This window comes from Zingiber officinale, chromosome 7B (assembly GCF_018446385.1).
Source record: "Zingiber officinale cultivar Zhangliang chromosome 7B, Zo_v1.1, whole genome shotgun sequence".
NCBI lineage: Eukaryota > Viridiplantae > Streptophyta > Magnoliopsida > Zingiberales > Zingiberaceae > Zingiber > Zingiber officinale.
The window spans coordinates 95,767,151-95,788,570 of NC_055999.1; positions in this window are offsets into that span (position 1 = coordinate 95,767,151).

Consider the following 21,420-nt stretch of genomic DNA (forward strand, 5'->3'; position numbering starts at 1 on the left):
GCTGTCGAGTGGAAGTGCGATGCCAGTCTTTATGATCATCCACATCTCAAACTGAGTTTGGAGGTAGGACTCCATTTGGCCTTTCCAGTAGCCGAAGTCTTCGCCGAAAAAAGAGCGGCGGGCGAGTTGTGTTGTAGCTTTCTTGATGGGCCATTGTTTGAAAAAACAAATATCTTGCACACACACAAAAACAAAAAAAAACTTGTTCTAAGACTCAGTCTTAGATTAGTAGTGTGGGGTTAAGAAATTAAAACGTGAACTCGAGTGGTATTGCACCAACTTCGAGGAAAAAATTCAATTATGGGGAAAAAAAATAGATCGAAAGGCAGTAATTTTACCGATTCTGATCGATTCCAAAAAATGTAAAAACTACCACGAAAAATGTGCTTGAACGGTGGTTTCACCAATTTGAAGCGACCCCGCTCTGATACCAATTGTTGGATCGAAAGCAGTAGAGGGGGGTGAATAGCGTTCATGGCTTTCACTTACGTTTCAGAATTCTAAGAGTAAAACGTAGCAGAAAATTAAATAACAATTGAAAACACAGACACCAAGATTTACTTGTTCGAAGCTTGGGGCGACTCCTACTCCAAAGTCCATGCTCGTTGAGCGTTTACTTTGGGCAATCACTATCAGCTCAAAAAGTTACAATTCAAATTTACAATATTAAACAGTAATGAAATTATATCGACAACGAAAACAGTACTCTTGAAGCTTCTGGTTGTCGGAGACTTGTTGCAACTTCGCTGGATCGTTCTTTGAGAAGCACACGGAAAAAGGGTTGTCAAATTGTGTTGTACCTTTGCTGTTGCTCGAGACAGGCTTATATAGCCTATTGAGGGCGCCTCCAACACCATGGAGGGAACCCTCATCCACACCAAATCCACGGTGTGGATGAGCTCTGACCTCTTTGTCGCTTATCCGCCTGAGGGCGCCTCCAACCACATGGAGGGCGCCCTCCACCTGCATCCAGGACACCCTTAGCTCCATAGAGGGCGCCCTCTGCCCTGTTGCGCTGAGGTCATCAACTAGTGACCCGAGACACCTCCAAGCTCCATGGAGGACGCCTCAAGACTGTTCATCTGAGCCTTTTGCTTCTTTTCACCCCCTGCAAGATGGGTTAGTCCAAAATACAAACTATATCCAGCAAGATAGAGTTTCGCACAACAAAATAAGTCAAACATAAGTATTTGACAGTCTCCAAACTGCCCGGTTCTGACTTCGGATTCCCGACCGGAAACCCTAGGTCGAACCGATGTCTACTGTTTCCTCACCGGGGAACGCATCCTCACCTACTCCACTCAGGAGAATATACCTATTGCCAAATCGGTCCTCCAGACCGACTAGACTTTTGCTCAGCGCCCGAGACTCCAGAACTTTCCGCTGGACGTCTGCTCCACGACCTGCCCAGTCTTTCACCTGGTTCGCAACACCAGGACTTTCCACCTAGAGTCCTCAACTCTAGGACTTTTGACCGAAGCCCTTGACCCGCCAAGACTTTCTGCCTAGGGTTATCACCCCCTATGACCTAAGGTTACCACCCCCTAGGGTTTTCCACCTGCCTAACTGCAGCTAGGACTTTTGCCTAAGTACACTTAGGACTTTTCTGTAAACTCATTTAAACATGTTAGATCACAAATGACCTTAACTTTGAATCCTTTTCCATTATCAAAACTTAGGTTCGATCGTTGGATGCTTACCGTACCAACATAAAGGAGACTATTGATTCTTGCTAGAATACTCCTAAGTCATTCCCTCAAGCTCCAAGCCAATTATCTTCCTCCTAATCTATGTTTCCATATTGTAAAGAGGAAGGAGATTTGTGAGAGGTTTCACTCCACTGAGAAGGAGCAACCTTTAGTCGGTGATTGTCGGAGACTAATCCACAGATCGATTGAGGGATCATCCACTTTAAGGACAAGTCATGGGGTAGAAGCAAACAATCTCTGAACCACGTTAAACAACGTGTTAGAGTTTGTGTTCATTCCTTGTTATTTTTATTAGTTTAGTTTCATTTCTGTTTGTGCAACTAACATTGTAGAAAGAAGATCGATTTGGGATGACCAATCTATTCAACCCCTCTTCTAGCCAGCCAAAGATCCCAAATAAACGAGTCTCACATTATTTAAAGAATTAAATAATAACAACATAAAAAAGGAATAGATGGAAAGTGTCACGTCCCGGGGGTATAGTTCCCGGTACCCCACTCGGTGACAGTATAATATCAGAAACCCTAAGAACCATCTAAACAAAATAATCAAGAAATTTATCAATTTATATATATCATTGTTTTCATATACCACAAGACTATACGGATAGACAACATCTGAAATAAAATTACAAAATATAAATACAATGAAACAAAAGTAAAATAATCCAGGAATCAATACGTCGAGATCTCTGAGCACCTCTATGTAAAGCCGGAACCAACTATGATATCAAAAAGATCCTTGTGCCTGCGAAACTGGAGGCTAAGGAATGTAGAAAGTTAGTCAAATGGCTAAGTGAATAATCAAGAAAGATGTGCATGAATTTAATCTTGTTTAAGAAATCAAAAGGGTAGAGTAAATCACCATCTTTTAATACAACTTAATTCTCCATTTATACATAAATATATATGTATAGTCATCTTCAGTTATCATTATCTATCATCAAGTAATATTTTTATATTAGAGTTTAGGATCTTCACCTTATCATCATTTGTTATTATCAATTAAAATAAATTCTCCAGTTTTATTATTTAATCAATCGATATACAAGTTATCATGGTAATATCAATATGTATATCAATGGTCTAAATCTGATAAATCAATTGAAAAGTGAATCATTGGAGTCAATATCAGCAGAGTGTAATGTCATATGTATAGGCTAAAGGCCTCCTCAGAGTATAATACTGTCGCATACGTCATCTGGCATGCGGGTTATCAGCCCTCACCGGTGGAAGACATAATAAACACCGACCAAGGGCTACATCACACCACCACGCCTCGGGTGTATAGTCAAGTACTCTGGACCACGGGACGCCGCGCTACCACAATAACATGTGGGCGATCCAGGACTCCAATATAAAGCTCTAGTATAAAACTAGGCTCATGGTCTTCACTTTTTAATATTCTTCATTTACCATCTTTCTTATTTCACTTTAAGGATTCCATTTTATCCATTTATCATAATTATTCTCTTTTCATATTAAATGGTCAATCAAGTTAATATTTTCATATCAAGTCTTTTAATTTATCATCCTAGGGTTCACATATAAAAAGCTACAAGTATCAACAGATATAATATCAAAAGCATAAAGTATAGAAGGTCAAGCAAGTCAAAAAGACAAGTACCAACAGAAGAGTAATTCAGAATATTTATTTAATTTTTAAAACAACCATTCACATATTAATTCCAGTATGAACCCACATATGAATAAAAAATAATATCAATTATTTACCCTCCATGATTTTATTATTATGACCCATTTCGTTACCTGTAATGGCATTTTAATTTCCATTTAAAAATAATTATACAAATATATATAATTTTATCATTTCTTTATTCATGCACAATGTAACGACCCGTCTTCTACTAACTAGGCTGTAAGGCCGATCATCACATTAAGTTGTGCTAACTACTCCCTGACCATCATAAAATCTAGATGCGGAAGCTGTACTAATTTAAAATTTTCTAAGCTGCTAACATTTCTTGATTCTATACATGCTAAAGGGTGTAGTCTAAAGCATACCTAGCATATATTACATCTCATATGGTCAAGGATCTGAAATAAATGTTTTCCAGCTGTTATCAGACCTCCCAATCGATCCATTGATCGATTGGAACGTCGGATCGATCCAGGGATCGATTCAGCCAGCTACTGTACGCGGGACATAGGTTGGATCGATCCAGTGATCGATCCAGCACGCTACTGTGCTCAGGACGATATTCTGGATCGATCGGCTGATCGATCCAGTGATCGATCCCAGAACTCTCTGTTCGCGACAGAAATTGCTGGATCGATCGGCTGATCGATCCAGAAACCTACTGTTCGCGGAGCAATTTGCCCGATCGATCAGCTGATCGATTGGGACCCCCCAATCGATCCACCGATCGATTGGGGTTTCTGATTTTGCAGTTAAGCTCTGATTTCAGCACTTATTCGTGCCAAAATCTCACATTTCACTTATACAATCCATAGAATATATTCTAATGACATAAAGCTAGCATTCTAAACTGGATATAAAGCATGGTTTACTAGTTCATAGCATTTAACAATTAAAAGTGCGTGAAAATAGAAATACTAAAAGTTCAATTGTTTAAGCTTGCTAGATCCCCTAAGGATCTTTTATTCCATGTTCCTTCCACACATATCTTGATCTGCATTGCCCTCCAGCCTCCACTAGTCCACTTTTCTTTTACCTGTATCTGCAGTATAAGAAAAGTAGCATCTGTAAGCTAAAAAGCTTAGTAAGAAACCATCTACCTCACAAAAATATGCATACGATGCAGATATGGTTTTTAAAACATGCTATTTGAAATATACTGACTAGGCTAAACATGGCATGGCATGTGATCATACAAGCATAACAATCAAGAGCTGAACATAAGCTATCATAATGTATCAACAAGGAAGAGCTAAACTGAAGCTGAAACTGAACTAAGCTGATCTCACATAACTGATTTTGAATTTGAAAAGCTATACATATAATAAGTGAAAATACTAAACATGCTGCTGAGGGGCCCTGGCAACTGTACTTGCTGTGCGCGCATCCCTATCTAAACTCGGGATTGCAAGTTCCGAATCTAGTAGGGTTTACTAGGTTAGCTAAACCTAGGGACGACTATGGGAGTCCAGCCCAGTGGATATCTAATCCAGTACGGTGCCACTGCTGAAAATAAAATACTGAATGCTATATACTTATTTCGCTGAATCTAGGTTATCTAAACCTAGAACTAGGTTGTCTAAACCTAGAGGCTACTGTGGGAGCCCACCCATTGGACTGTAGTCCTACATAAGTTGAAATAAAACTAATTTTCTGTTTTAAATGCTTCTAGTGCATTTAATAAGTTAATTAACTGTCTATTACTGAGCTAGACCTTTAATCGAGCACCTAGGATGCTCTAACTCTTCTCCCTATTAGGGTGACCACCTCTAGGCACCCGACAACGTCTAACCTCCTATCTGAAGAGGGAAAACGTGCCCGGCCCATCTAGAGGTGCTCATCTAAACCCCTAATCTTCGAAGAGAGTTAAATACACCCTAGATCTCGATAAAAATCTGCATACATTCTAACTAAAGCACAAAAACTCAAACGGAAGCTATTATACTGCAGGTGAGGGGTTTCTTACCTGGTGTGCTAGATTTATTACAAATCTAATCGCTAGAAATTCCGGTGGAGACGACTTCTCGACGATCCGCTCGCGTCCACGTGCTCTACTCGCGGAGGGGAACGTCCTCGTGCTGAAATCGTCGCCGGAAAGTGACCTTGGGGCCCTAGGGAGAGAACCCTAGGTTGTTTGGGTGTTGGCGCCGAGAGAAGGAGAGGGAAGAGGGTTGGCGTCGGCGTGAGGGTTTTGGAGAGGGAGAAGTTGCCGAACCAAATAAAAGAAATAACCCAAACCAACTTAAGTTTCCTATTTATATTAAGGAGTTAATTCGCCCAATACCAATATAAATTTTATTGGTTCCCTTTCCTTTCAGCACGGCCCTGCTGGGTTCAACTGGTTACTAGTATTATCCCCAAGCCATAGGTCTCGGGTTCAATCCCCACTTAGGCCGTTTTCGTTTTCTAATTATTTTTGCTACTTCCATTACTCTAAAAATTCTGGAAAAATATCTAAAAATTCCAGAAAAATCACGGAATAATTCTAATGCAAGTTTGAGAATTTTCGGGCGCTACACACAAGGATAATTATATAAGTCAAAAGATATGTATACACCTTATATACAGCAAAATCTTCGAGTATCAGCAGGTCACTGTACTCCACTCGAGCTCGGATCTACAAATATAATACCAAACATAACTCAAATAATCAAAACACTATCTAATAAGAATAGTGACATAAAATCTAAATATTGTCTATGATTCAAAATCAGTGAATTATTTTGATCTTGCTAGCACGTACCACTTCGCATTCCTAAATGAAACCTTTGTTCTAATCTAGATAGTCCTCCTAACTACACATCAATTAATACGAAGCATAAAATATACCTTATATGGGTTACTGTGGTTGCTGGAAAAAGAGGGCAACAACTATGGTTGTTTTCCCTTCGTCGTTGGTCGTAGCTAGCTCCGATGAACTCTGGTGAACTTCGGCAGTGCTACTAAGAAAAGGACAGCAACTAGGGTTGCTGTTGAAGAAACAAAAGGCAGCAAGATGCTATTGTTGGTGGGGAAAAAGGAGAGAGCAACTAGGGTTGCTGCTCTTGATTGTTGGAGGAGAAGAAAGGCAACAATATTAATTGGAAAGGCTGAAAATAGAGAGGACAGCTGCTGGAATAGTAAGGGGAGAGGAAACCTTTTTCCTTTTCACCGGTTGTCTCGACAAGCTCCGGCGAAGGCCGCAGCTAGCTTCGACGGCTGCTATGCTTGGTTAGAAAACAGGGCAACAACTAGGGCTTCGCTTTCCCCTCTTAGCTAGTGGTCAAGTGAGCTCCGGCAACCTCAAACGAGTTTCGATGGTGCCATTGAGAAGCAAGATAGCAAGGAAGGAGAAGCTTGTTCCTTGTTGCTGTTGGAGAAGAGAAGAGAAGAAGAAGAGAAATGGGTTGCAAGCTTCGGTAGGGAAGAGAAGAAAAGAGGAAGAAAAAGGAGGAGGTTTGGGGCGGGTTGCACGTGGGTAGGTATGGGTTGTATTTTTTTCCTTTTTTTCCAAAACTTAAAATCATCCTCCACTAAAAGAAATTTGGTTCTAAAACTTAAATAATTGAGAAGTATTGATACCTGAGGAAAATAAATGAGGATATCGAGTGTGCATATCATCCTCGCGTTCCCAAGTTGCTTCCTGATCAGAGTGGTGTTGCCACCCAACCTTTATGAGGTGGATGCATTTATTCCGCAACCGATGTTCCTTGAGATCTAGAATACAAACAGGGAATTCTTTGTATGTCGCATTAGGCTATAGAAGAACTTTAAGCTCCTCTAGGATGTGTGTCAGATCTGGAACATACTTCCGCAGCATAGAAACATGAAAGACATTATGTACTCCTGCTAACGTTGGGGGTAACACAAGTCAATATGCAACGACGCCAATCTGCTTAAGGATCTGGAAAGGTCCAATAAATCTGGGAGCCAACTTCCCTTTCAACCCAAATCTCTTAACTCCTTTTATGGGTAAAACACGAAGAAATACGTGATCACCTACCGCGAATTCTAACATTCTTCATCTTTGGTCTACATAACTCTTTGGTGACTCTGAGCAATCAGCAGTCTCTGTCTAATAGTTCATACAAACTCAGCATCCTGCTGAATACTCTAAGGGCCCAAGAGTTGACATTCACCACTCTCATCCCAAAAGATAGAAAATCTACATGTTATGCCATAGAGTGCCTCAAACAGTGCCATCTGAATAGCAGAGTGGTAACTGTTATTATAAGCAAACTCTACCAAATGTAGATGATCCTCCCAACTATCCCCAAAATCTAATACACAAGCCCACAAAAGATCCTCTAGAGTCTGGATAGTGCACTCTGATTGTCCATCAGTCTGAGGATGAAAAGCAGTGTTAAAGCGTAGTTTGGTACCTAACGCCTTTTGGAAACTTTGCCAAAATCTTAAAGTAAAGCGTGGATCTCAATCAAAAATAATATTGAGGGAAATACCATGGAGTTTAGTAATCTCTCTACAATATAACTCTGCTAGGCGATCCAGAGATTCTGTCCTATGAATCATCAAGAAATGTGTCGATTTGGTTAACCGATCGACTATCATTCAGATCGAATCTTGTCTCCTCTGGGTCCTTGGTAACCTCGTGACCAAATCTATAGTTACATGCTCCCATTTCCATTCTTGTATTGTAATATTCTGAAGTAACCCGACTGGTCTCTGGTGTTCTGCCTTAATTTGCTAGCAAACTAGACACCAAGCTACAAAATCTGTAATATCTCTTTTCACACCTCTCCACCAGTATGATCGCCTTAGATATCGATACATCCGAGTACCACTAGGATGGACTACAAATCTTGATCTATGGGCCTCTCGAAGGAGATCCTCCTTAACAGGATGCACCTCAAGAACACACAATATACCTCGAAACTGAAGAGATCCATCCATATCACGTGAGAATTCTGACTTGGGGCCAAACTCTAACTCACTAGCTATCGATTTGAGATACTGATCTTCCATTTAACTTTCCTTGATCCGCTCAACAAATGGGGGTTGTGCAATCAAGGAGACCAGTATATCATGTTGTGTTTGCCCTACTTCAGTTAAATCTAACTTTGAAAACTATCTGACTAGATCAATAACTGTCGCCCTGTGAGTTGCCAATACTGCTCTAGACTTCCTTCTCAATGCATCTGCTACTACATTAGCTTTTCCTGGGTGGTAGTTGATAGTGCAGTCATAGTCTTTCAAAAGCTCCATCCACCTTCTCTGTCGAAGGTTTAACTCTTTCTGCGTGAAAAGATATTTTAGACTCTTGTGATCGGTGAATATCTCAAAGGTAATACCGTAGAGATAATATCTCCAAATCTTAAAGGCAACAATGATGGCTGCTAATTCTAAATCATGTATGGGGTAATTCTTCTCATGATCTTTCAGCTAACAAGAAGCATAAGCTACTACTCGATCATACTACATCAAGACTGCCCCTAATCCTTGAATAGATGCATCCATGTAAAGAATGAATCCATAATCTCCAGAGGGAATAACTAACACTGGTGCACTCACCAATCTCTGATTAAGCTCTTGGAAGCTTGCTTCACAAGCCTTAGACTAAGTAAACTTGACCCCTTTTCTAGTCAACTGAGTCAAAGGTGTAGCAATACTAGAGAATCCTTCAACAAATCTCCAATAGTACCCAGCTAATCCAAGAAAACTACGAATCTCTTGCACTGACTTTGGTTGTTCCCATTGGTCAACCGCTTTAATCTTCTGGGGGTCTACTGAAATCCTTTTGCTAGAGATTACATGCCCTAAAAATCTCACGGAAGTAAGCCAAAAAGCACATTTACTAAACTTTGTACATAAGTGTTCCTTCCATAAAGTTTCTAGAACTATTCTGAGATGTTGTCCATGCTCCTCCTCTGATTGAGAGTATACCAAAATGTCATCAATAAAGATAATAACAAACTAATCTAAATATTCCAAGAATACCTGGTTCATTAGATCCATAAAAGATGTAGGAGCATTGGTAAGCCCAAATGGCATTACCAAAAATTCATAATGTTCATACCAAGTACGAAAGGCAGTCTTTTGAATATTTGTATCTCTATCCCGTAATTGGTGATAGCCTAATCTTAAATCGATCCTTGAGTATACACAGGTACCTTTAAGATGATCAAACAAATCATCTATTCTAGCTAGAGGATACTTATTCTTAATAGTTACAGAATTTAACTGTCTATAATCAATACATAGTCTCAAGGATCCATCTTTCTTCTTAAGAAAGAGCACTGGAGTACCCTAAGGAAAAACACTAGGACAGACAAAACCCTTGTCTAGCAACTTTTGAGGATGGATCTTTAGTTCCTTTAGTTCTCTTGGTGTCATCCGATATAGAGCTTTCGATAGTGAATATGTGCCATGGAGCAACTCAATGGCAAACTCTACCTGTCGTCGAGGTGGCAAGCCAGGAAGTTCTTTGGAAAATACATCGGGATATTCACGAATTATGTGGGCATCAGAAAGATAGACAGAATTATCCACATGGGAACTCACTAAAGACAAGAGATATCCCTTGCATCCCCGAGCCAACAATTATTGAGCCTGGAGAGTTGAGATAATAGATATCCCTCGATCATTAATCCCAATAAATTCCCATGATGATTGATCTAAGGATTAAAAAGTTACCACTTTAGCTTGAAAATCGGCAATGGCATGATGCTCTGACAGCCAATCCATACCTAAAATAATATTGAATTCAGTCATCTCTAGCACTTGCAGATCCACTGTAAGAATATGACTATCAAAATTTAAAGGACAACTCTTAACCTCCTGATCTAATATCAATACTCCACCTGATGGTAATATTGCTAATTCATAAGGTCGAAGAGTTGGGATCCTCCCAATCTTACATATAAATTTAGGAGAAATAAAGGAATGTGAGCTACTAGTATCTATCAATATATCTGTTGGAATACTATAAACTGAAATAATACCTCAGATAACAGATCCTCCAGCTCGGTGTACCTCCTCGTGAGTCAAAGCATAAACATGTCCCGACTCAAGACTCGATGGCTAACCCCCTCTAGATAGAAGAAGAGGGCTAATCTGATCCTACGAAGGCTGGTATGATTGGGTTGAAGGCTGATAAGATAATGGTGGTTGATACTGGTGGGGGTGGAGGTAACAAGTACTGCTGGGGTTGAGGTAGCAAGTACTGCTGGGGTGGAGCTACCAAATACTACTGGGATGGAGTTGGCAAATAATGATGAGATGGAGCCGGCAAATACTGATGAAGTGGAGGTACCGACTGATACTCACTCTCCACCTGGGACTATAAATGGTAGAGTTGTGGTTGTTGAGCAGACTACATAGGTGGGGGAATTCATTGCTGAGATTGCTGAAATCTCTGTGGGTCTTTCTACTGCCGAGACTATGGAGGTTGTGGGGTAGGTCGAGCCTGCTGAAATTGTGATCCTCCTGCTTGATGTTATACCTTCAAAGTGCAATCTTTCTACATATGTCCTAGCAGTTTACAGTAGAAGCATATACTCTTATCCAGTAGACATTTTGATGCTAGGTGATTTGGTGCACCACATTGAAAACACTTCACAGATATCTGGCCCCGCTGTGATGGGAGTGGGTGACTAGATCTCTGTGATACTTTGGCCACCTGTTGTGATCGTAAAGACTCTCTGGTCGTATCCTAGCCATAGGGTCGACGACCTCGACTCTACTATCTAGAGTGTGAGCTCTGCGAGGTCCGGCTGGCTTCTCTTTCTTGGGAGACTTGTTACTGGGTCATCTCAATAAATATGGCTCGATCAAGTGCCTCTCGATAAGTAGTAACAGGAAATCCAGACATCCTGATCCGAATATATGCTGTCAGCCCCTGTGTAAAGTGAAACATATGATTTGAGTCCTAAGCTACCATATGTGGGTAAAACTCAGCAAGTCTGCTAAAATTCTGCACTATAGTCCAGCACGCTTCGATCACCTTGCTTGAGACTCATGAATTCTTGGAGTCGAGCAATACAAAATGTTGCAGGAAAATACTGTCTCTCGAACGCCTCTCTGAATGACTGCCAAGAGATGACCTAATCTCCCAGGACAGTCTTTTGCATCTTCCACCATGTGGATGCTTGTCCTCGAAAATGATAAGAAGCTAGCTCTACCTTTTGTGTGTCTGAACAAGACATGTACCCAAAAGTACACTCGATATCCTCCAACCATGTACATGCCACCCAAGGATCGATGCCTCCATGAAATAGAGTAAAACGATCCTTTGTTGAACTAGCAAGCAAAGGAATATGAGCCTTTTCTATGATAATGGATGTTGTGGGAATGGTTGGTACGGCAACATGAGCTGCAATAAGATGAGGTTGTCCCTCAGTCAGATCCCCAACTCCAATACTAGGACCAACCTAAGCTCCCAGTATCAACTCAGATGGGGAGATAGGGACCTCATCCAAACCATGATCGACCCTCTGAGTAGTATTGGCACGTCGACATGCACGACCACGACCTCGGCCACTACCGCTATCGTAACCACGGCTGCGGCTACGAGCACAGCTACTTCCCCAACCACGACCGCAGGCTCGTGGCATTGCCTATAAAATCAAATGAAATTTTCAATAATCAATTATAATCAAGATAATTAAAATAAAGAATGACCCTTAAATGCTATAGCTTAGAGATATAATTCAACTTGTATAAAAATTCCTTTTCTCGAGAACTACATAAACTGAAAACAAAAATCTCAAAAGAAAGCCAAAACCCATAAATAGAAAATGCAACTGAGCTCTGATACCAATAAAATTATCACGCCCCAGGGGAATAGTTTCCGATACCCCACTCGGTGATAGTATAATATCAGAAACCCTAAGAACCATCTTAACAAAATAATCAAGAAATTTATTAATTTATCTACATTCCTTGGCCTCCAGTTTCGCAGGCACAGGGATCTTTTTGATATCATAGTTGGTTTCGGCTTTACATAGAGGTGCTCAAAGATCTCGACGTATTGATTCCTAGTTTGTTTTACTTTTGTTTCATTGTATTTACATTTTGTAATTTTATTTCAGATGTCGTCTATCTGTATAGTCTTATGGTCTACGAAAACTATGATATATATAAATTGATAAATTTCTTGATTATTTTATTTAGATGGTTCTTAGGGTTTCTGATATTATACTGTCACCCATATTAATTCCAGTATGAACCCACATGTGAATAAGAAATAATATCAATTATTTACCCTCCATGATTTTATTATTATAAATCATTTCGTTACTTGTAATGTCATTTTAATTTCCATTTGAAAACAATTATACAAATATATATAATTTCATCATTTCTTTATTCATGCACAAGGATAATTATATGAGTCAAAAGAGATGTACCGACCTTATATACAGCAAAATCTTCGAGTGTCGATAGGTCACTGTGCTCCACTCGAGCTCGGGTCTACAAACATAATACCAAACATAACTCAAATAATCAAAATACTATCTAATAAGAATAATGACCCAAAATCTAAATATTGTCTATGATTCAAAATCAGTGAATAATTTTGACTTACTAGCTCGTACCACTTCGCATTCCTAAATGAAACCTTTGTTCTAATCTAGATAGTCCTCCTAACTACACATCAATTAACACGAAGTATAAAATATACCTTATATGGGTTACTGTGGTTGCTGGAAAAAGAGAGCAACAACTAGGGTTATTTTCCCTTCGTCGTTGGCCTTCTCAGCTAGCTCCGACGAGCTCTGGCGAACTTCGGCAATGCTGCCAAGAAAAGGACAGCAGCTAGGGCTGCTGTTGAAGAAACAAAAGGCAGCAAGATGCTGTTGTTGGTGGGGGAAAAGGAGAGGGCAACTAGGGGTGTTGCTCTTGACTGTTGGAGGAGAAGAAAGGCAACAATGTTAATTAGGGAAGGCGGAAAATAAAGAGGATGGCTACTGGAATAGTAAGGGGAGAGGAAACCTTTTTTCCTTTTCACCAGTTGTCTTTGCAAGCTCTGGCGAAGGCCATAGCTAGCTTCAACAGCTGCTGTGCCTGGTCAGAAAATAGGGTAGCAACTAGGGCTTTACTTTCCCCTCTTAACTAGTGGTCCAACGAGCTCCGACACCCTCAAATGAGCTCTGATGGTGCCGCCGAGAAGCAAGACGGCAAGGAAGGGGAAGCTTGTTGCTTGTTGCCATTGGAGAAGAGAATAGAAGAAGAAGAGAAGGGGTTGCAAGCTTCAGTGGGGAAGAGAAGAAAATAGGAAGAAAAAGGAGGTATTGCACGTAGGTAGGTATGGGTTGTATTTTTTTTCAAAACTAAACAGAAAGAGTCTCTGGCCTCCTTATAAAAGGTAATCCTTTCTAGTTTCCATGTACATATGCATACATACGTATATCAAAATCCTAATACTCATCTTCTTCATCCTCTAATTTGAGCGTCAGAATGGCTGCGTTAGGGAACCGGTGACTATCATTCTAATCTTATTCTTCTTGTTTACCTTCGTCCACTGTTGACTAAAGGTCTATGCCTAGGGCACCCCAAGTTGATTGGGCCCTATTTTTTATTTTTTAAAAAAATCTATTTTAATTTAAGATAATTTCAATTTTATTTGTTGATTGTTTTTAATTGTATATCTTATTAAATCTAGTTGACTCTTTCTTTTTTTTTATTTATCTCTCAAAAATATATATTCTAGTAGTCATCGGTGATCTCATTGTAAGATCGATGACGTGCTAGAGGGAGTGAATAGCATTCGTGGCTAATTCGTTCGTTTATTGAAAAACATAAAGTAAGAACGCAGCGAAATAAAGAAAGACACAAAAGCCATCGCTAACATGATTTCTTTTATTTGGTTCGGAGCATATGACGACTTCTACTCTAAGACCCATGATCGTTGATCGCTTTCGGTGGATAATTACCAATTGCTCAGAGACTCTTTACAAGTAAACAATTACAAGTACAAAATTAAACAAAGTATGCCGATAATATAAGGATGAGTAAAAGAGTCGTCGATTGTCGGAGCAACAGTTGAGTGTTGTTGAAGTGTTTTGGAGCAGCACATAGGAGCACAAGTAGTCTGATTTTTGGTGTCCCTGAAGTGCTGACTGAGACCCCTTTTTATAGCCTCTTCAAACCTGATCCAGATCCTCGGATCTCAGGATCAAGTTTTGAATCAACCGTATCGGTCAATCGATCCCCTGGTTTAGTCGACCGAACCTACTGAACCCGCCCGGCCTTCCGTCCAAATCCCCTCGTTCGGTCGACTGATCCCGCCGTTCGATCGACCGATCAGCTGATGATCTTCGCCTCATCCGATCCGATCAACTCGACTCGATTGAGTCTCTATCTATCCTCGGTTCTGTCGACCGATCCAGAGGTTCAGTCGACCGAACCTCTGGTCAACACTTCACCGAGAGTTGGAATTCTGATCCTTTTGTACTGAGGTTCGGCCGATCAGTCCAAACATTCGATCGACCGATCAAGACTAAGTTCAACCCTACAAAACTGTTAATTTCCTGCAAAATAAAGTTAAACAAAATATCAAATAATATATAAATCAATAACTTGACAGCCTTCGGACTGTCTGGTTCTGACTTCGGATTTCCTCCAAAAATCCTAGGTCAAATCGACGCATATTGTTCCCTCACTAGGGAGTGCGCCCTCACCTACTCCTCTCAGGAGAAGTTACTTGTTGTCAAACCGGTCCTCCAGACCGACTGGACTTTTGTTCAGCGCCCGAGACTTCAGGTCTTCATGCTGGACGTCCGCTCCATGACCCGTCCAGATTTCCACCTCGTCCGCGACCACCAGGGTTTTCACCTAAAGTCCCTGACTCTAGGATTTTGCCCAAAGCGCTCGACCCGCCAAAACTTTCCACCTAAGGTTACCACCCCCTACGACCTAGGGTTATCATCCCCTAGGTTTTTCCATCTGTCTAACCGCAGCTAGTACTTTCCATCATCAAGGCTTTCCGTTCCCTAGGACCTATGGTTACCATCCCCTAGAGTTTTCTACCTGTCTAGAATTTACTAGGACTTTTACCTAACATAACTTAAAACTTTTCTATAAATTTAATCAACTTTATTAGATCACAAAATAACTTAACTTTAAACTTTTTGACATAATCAAAATCCAGATTCAATCATTTAATACTCCTTACAGCAATACTTATGTCCTTTGTCTCTTATCAATGTTTATATTCTTTTTCTCTCTCGTTCTTCTCCCTTATTAGTTGACTAAAAAAAATGATATCTCTCACCCAGGGTCTGTCCAAGACTATCTCACGCCTATTAAAAAAAGGAGTTAAATCATGAAAAATATCTTAACGCAGAAGAACCATCCTTTTACATAAAATATATATATACACGATCATCTTTTTCTTTTGTTTTTCCTTTTTGTTTCCGATGAGAACAAAATGTCGAAAGTTTTCATTCATTATTAAGAGAGAGTGTTAATTTAAAATTCAAATTATTTTTTATTATATAAATTAAAAAATGATTATCTTTAATTTCTCTTGGTATATGTAGATGATTTTTTTTACAGTTAGCATGTTTGAACGTTGAACATTTTTTGCAAATACGAGATATTATTTAATAGTATTTGTTTAGATTTATCTTTAAAATACTTTTTTAAATAATAAATTCAGAATTAAATAATTTTATAAAAATAAATTCTAATTAAAATTAATAAAGTTTTTAATAATGTTTAAATATTAAATAATTTATATTTTATTAATTAAAAAATTATTATCAAACTTGAATATATATTTTGTTGGTAATTTTATTTAACTTTTTTTTAAAAAATAATATTTATTTTTAAAAAATAAATATATTTTTTTAAAAAAATTGCCTAGCACCATTTCTGAAATCATCTTTATTACTGCAACCCATGTCTGAAAAAATCATATTGCGAGCTTAATTTGACACTATCCACCAAGTTTCTAATGTTTCCTCAAACTTCAACGTGTAACAGTGCATCAAGGTTAATGTTCCTGTCCAAAAATTGAGTTGATGGACGCTAAAGATGTGGCGTTTCTGTTGACTGGTTGAAGACTGCAAGCGTAGATCTTCCACCGACGTGGACCTGCAAGCACAATGCCGAGCCGGGGAGGGGTTCCCCGACGATGACCCTCCGACGCTCAAGTAAGATCTCGGGTAGAAAAAAGTAGAGTAAAGGGGAAACAAGAACTGTAGCTACAGTAAAAAAGTGAGCATACCTCCACCGAAATCGGGGGGTCCTTATATAGGGCTCCCCAGAGGCGCGCGCACGACCCCCGAGGCGCGCACACTCCTCAAAGCATACGAATAGATATGTCAGAAAAGCGTGTCTAACGTCATACCTTAATAGCACGAGCATATCTCTGACGTGACAGTGGAAGTTTCCACCGTACGATTCTCTGTCTGATTATGTCGCCGACCAAGCCTCTTGTCGGCGGTACTGGTTCCTAGGAAGATATCGCCAACTGCTCCCTTTGTCCTTTACCGGGCCGAGCGGAGGAACCGCTCGGCTAGCGCCTTCCCTAGGCCGAGCGGAGGAGCCGATCGGCTAACGCCCTCCAAGCGACACCAAGGTCGGGCCGATTTGGCTGTCCGCTCGGCCGGTGATTTGATGTCCGACTCCACCCTGTCGAGCGAGGGAGCCTTAACTGCCGGGTTGATGTCGTGTCCCCTGTTAGCCGAACGGGATGGGCGCTCGGCCTTCGTCTCTTCCCGCTTTGCCTTATGAGCGTCAGAAACTCGGCATCAGGCCGAGCTGTCGAGATGTCGGGTCGGCTATTCTTCCTGCCGCTCGGGAAGGTATCTTGCCGGGTCGGACGCCTGCCCTGGATGTTGACCACTTTGACTTCCTACCGGGCGGGCCTCATCTTACCACCGGATCACGTGTCTCCCCTTTAAGTCTAGTCGAAGGAGGCTATAAGTCCGACTGACTGGACAAGTAGCCTGGTGAACGGTTGGTCGGTCGGCTACTAGATGAGTTGGATCCTGCTCGGTCTCCGTAGGACTGATCTTTCTCCCCCAGTCGGTGCTTCGTACCTTTGTACTTTGGATATTTTGGATACTTTTCCTCACCGCTTTCGAAGGGGCGTGAGCCGGTCAGCTAATGCTGACGCCATTCGAATCTCCTCGTGATACGCGCAAATCACCTCCATTAAGGCCGAGCATGCGCCCATTAAATGCTACCCTATGGGAGAACGCCACGTGTCGTTGGCACAGTCACCGCACGTCTGAGGTGACAGCTGCTGATGTGATGTTTGACAGTTCAAATTCAATGGTCGAATGTGCATTCCGATTCCTATGCCCTAGATCGGATGGCTCCGCTCAAACATACCCTATCTTTATAAAGCGGCCTCGTCGATTCCTGCTCCATCGTTGCTTCCTTCATGTTCGTGTGTTCCGGCGATTGTCCGCGTTCAGTGCTCCAGCGATCCCCGACTTTCTCCTCCGGCGCTCCATTTCCCTGTAAGCTTTGACTTCTGTTCCTTCGTCTTCCTTTCTGGCCTTTATCGTTTTCCGGTGTTCCGTCATTCTGTTTAGTGAACCCCTTGTCGATCCTGCTCTATTTTTCCGGCGGTCCCCTTAGCGAATCCTTCTGCTTCTTTGTTTTTCGATTATGGCCAGTTCCTCCCAGCTAGTCGACCTGGCCCCTGGTCTCTGGTATACCACCATGGAGACCAGGTTTGATGAGGGTGATGCGGCATACCTGATTAACGCTTTTGACATCCCACCCGACCACGAGATTGTCCTGGTCGGACCGTCCGATCGACCACACCACCCGTCGACCGGCAGTATTTGTTTCTTCCGAGACCAGTTCGTGGTCGGTCTCTAGTTTCCCATCCATCCGTTCATCACCGAGGTTTGAAACTATTTTCGAGTCCCACTTGCCCAGCTCATTCCCAACTCTTTCCGCTTGTTATGTGGTGTGGTTGTGTTATTCAAAGTGCACAACATCCCCCTTAAACCTCAGATTTTTCATTACTTCTACTACCCCAAATAATCCGAGTTGGGTACCTACTTGTTCCAATCCCGTATTGGTCTGGTCTTCTTCAACAAGATGCTCTCTTTCAACAAACACTGGAAGGAGTACTTCTTCTACTTGAGATTTCCCGAGCTACCCCACTTTCGAACCCAATGGCAGACCACCCTGCCACCACCGCCCGAGCTGAAGAGATATAAGACTCAACCAGATTACCTAAATGCGGCTAATATGTTAGCCAAGCTGAAGTTCGACATCCACAAGTTGTTGCCAGAGGGCGTGATGTACATGTTTGGGCTGAGTCCGAGCCGAGTGAAGCTCCCGAGCAACCTAGGTATGAAATTTCTTTAACCTTCTGCCTTTGAGTCTAACTGATTCTGTTCTTCTTTTGCAGCTGACGTCATGATGCGTGCTCGGGCAGCTGGTATAATGAAGGCCAAGCAGGCCGAAATCGAAGCAGTGGCTGCCAAGGAGATAGAGCAACTCGGCCTACCTCCTGTTGGCTCATAGGAAGACACGGCTGGGGAAACAGCAACTGCGGGCGACGAGACCGCCGAGCGGACGCCTGGCGTAGAAGGGGCGACTGACCCAGGATCGGTTCACGGCGTGCCCCCCGTCATTCCTGTTGAGGGTTTGGGGTCTTCAGGCGACGAAGTACCGCTCTCCCGCAAGAGACGTCGAACGGAGGCGCCATCCCGATCCGCTACTTTAGCTGTCCAAGCTTCTACGGGGAGAGGCGGCCCGTCCCCAGCTCCCGCAATAGTGGAGGCTACTTCCTCCAATCGGACTTCGTCCGTGGCTGAGCTACAAGAGCCGCTTCGCGTTCAGCCAATCACCTCTCTTCCTCGGGCTAGGCAGAAGATAACCCGATCAGCCATTCTTCCAATCCGCCCTGCCCAAGCCTCCGGCCTGTCTGCTTCTGCTCAATCGGCGTCGGGCGGGAAACGATCCATCACTGCTACCCTTCGCCTGCCCACTGAGGATCTTCTTGTGCCAAGCGACCAGCCCAGCTCTCCTCAGTACCAAGTCTACATCCGGGGTCGGCTCGCCCTCATCTTGGAGGAGGCGAGGGTGCAAACAGCCATGAAACCTCCGGGCGTGCTGGCTGACGCCCATTTGGAGATGTCCACTGGGGTTAGTATTTACACATCAGTTCATAAGTTACCTCTACTCGGCATTAATCTTTGCTTGCAGTTTTGGGTGGAGAATATCGCTATGTGCCAGCGGCTAACCCAAGTGAAGGATGAGCTGAAGAGGCTCAAAATTTTCGGGGAGGCCTCCTCGTCCCAAGGACCGCCAGTTGCCCGTCTGAAGGCCGAGTTGGAGAGGGCTCAATAACTCCTGGCGGCGGAGCAGCAAAAATCGACCGAGCAGGCCAATAGGCTAGGCCAGATCGAAGCACAACTGAAGACTTACGATCAGAAACTCGATCTAGCTTCCACAAGGAAACTACGGACCATCGCCGATCTGGAGGGAAAAAACAAGGAGGCCCGGCAACTAGCCGAGGATCTGAAGAAGGCGGAGGGATTCCTAGTGGTCGAACGGGAGAGTCGTTCGGCTAAGGAGGTTGAACTTCAAGGCCAAGTGAAGCACCTTGAAGAGGAGTTAGAGGCTTCGTGTGCTGCCTAGAAAACCTATCAGGAGACCGAGCCGGGTCGCTTTGCTGTCCTAAAGCAACAATACCTACGCTCGGACCAATTTTTGGAGAAGGTGACCGACTGGATTGTCCGCTCGTTTGAGCTGGCGATCAATGTTACTCTTCTCCAGCTCAGGCAGAGCGGCCATATTTCTAAAACTCTGTCCGACAAGGATGTCAACCAAGTCCAGCTACTCGAGTTCATCCCTAACGAGGCCTTCGAGTATATTGAGTGAGCGAGGGGTCGGTAAAGAGCATTTTTTGTAATCCTAGAATGTAATCCTGCCGTTCGGCAGTGTTTATTAATGAAGTCCTTTTTGTGCCCTCTTCGTATGGCATCCATTTGAAGTTTTTGGTTGTGTAGTTCCGATCAGCTGTGGCACCCGTACTATTGTTATTGAAATATTTAGGATCATACCTTCGGGATTTGTAGTCGTCACTCGACTTTGGTTTTAGCGTCCCTGCTAGACGATTTTCCAAGGTTGGAGCTTAATGTCGCCGCTCAACGGCCTTCAAGGCAGGATCTTCAAGTCGGTCTTCGAGACAGCTCGACCCCAAACGAGGGAAATAGAAGATCTGATAAGACTGGTCCGAGACCGGTAACGATCTCTCGACCCCGACCGGGGGAGATAAAATATCTGAAGCTGGTCCAAGACCAGTAATGATCGCTCGACCCCGAACGAGGAAGATAGATGTTCTAATAAGTTGGTCGGTGAAGATACGGGTTTAAGGTCGCCGCTCGACCGTCGGTGGAGACCTAGGTTTAACGTCGCCGCTCGACGGTCTTCAAGGCGGGGTTTTATAGTCGTCACTTCGACTCTGGGGTTTAACATAGTTGCTCGACAGTCTCCCGGATGGGGTTTTTATATTCGTCGCTTCGACTCTGGGGTTTAACGTGTTGGTGCAATTTTCAGTAGGTCAAGGTTGACCTTGACCAAGCGTAAACCTTGGTCATGGATTCGATGTTTGAAAATATAGAAAGACATGTAGACATGGACAATGCAGGTGCAGTTGTCCATGCGGAGAGATACTGATCAGGGTCTGATCAGGTTGAATGAAGAAGAGTCAAGTAGGTCAAGGTTGACCGGATACTTGACTGGGAAGTCCTAACTGGGATGTTAGGCAGTTCGGAAAGTCCTGGTAAGTGAAGCCAGGCAGTCAGAAAATCCTAGTGAGTGAAGCTAGGTGAAAGTGGAAGTCCTGGTGAGTGAAGCCAGGCAGAGGGAAAGTCCTGGTGAGTGAAGTCAGACAGTGGGAAAGTCCTGGTGAGTGAAGTCAGGCAGTTGGAAAAGTCGTGGTGAGTGAAGCCAGGCAGTTCGGAAAGTCCTAGTGAGTGAAGCTAGGCAGTTTGGAAGTCCTAGTGAGTGAAGCCGGGCAAGGGGAATCCAGATGGGTCAAGGTTGACCAGACATCTGGTGAAAAGTCCAAGTATGGAGACTTGGCACGGGTAAAGTCCAAGTATGGAGACTTGGCACGAGTAAAGTCCAAGTA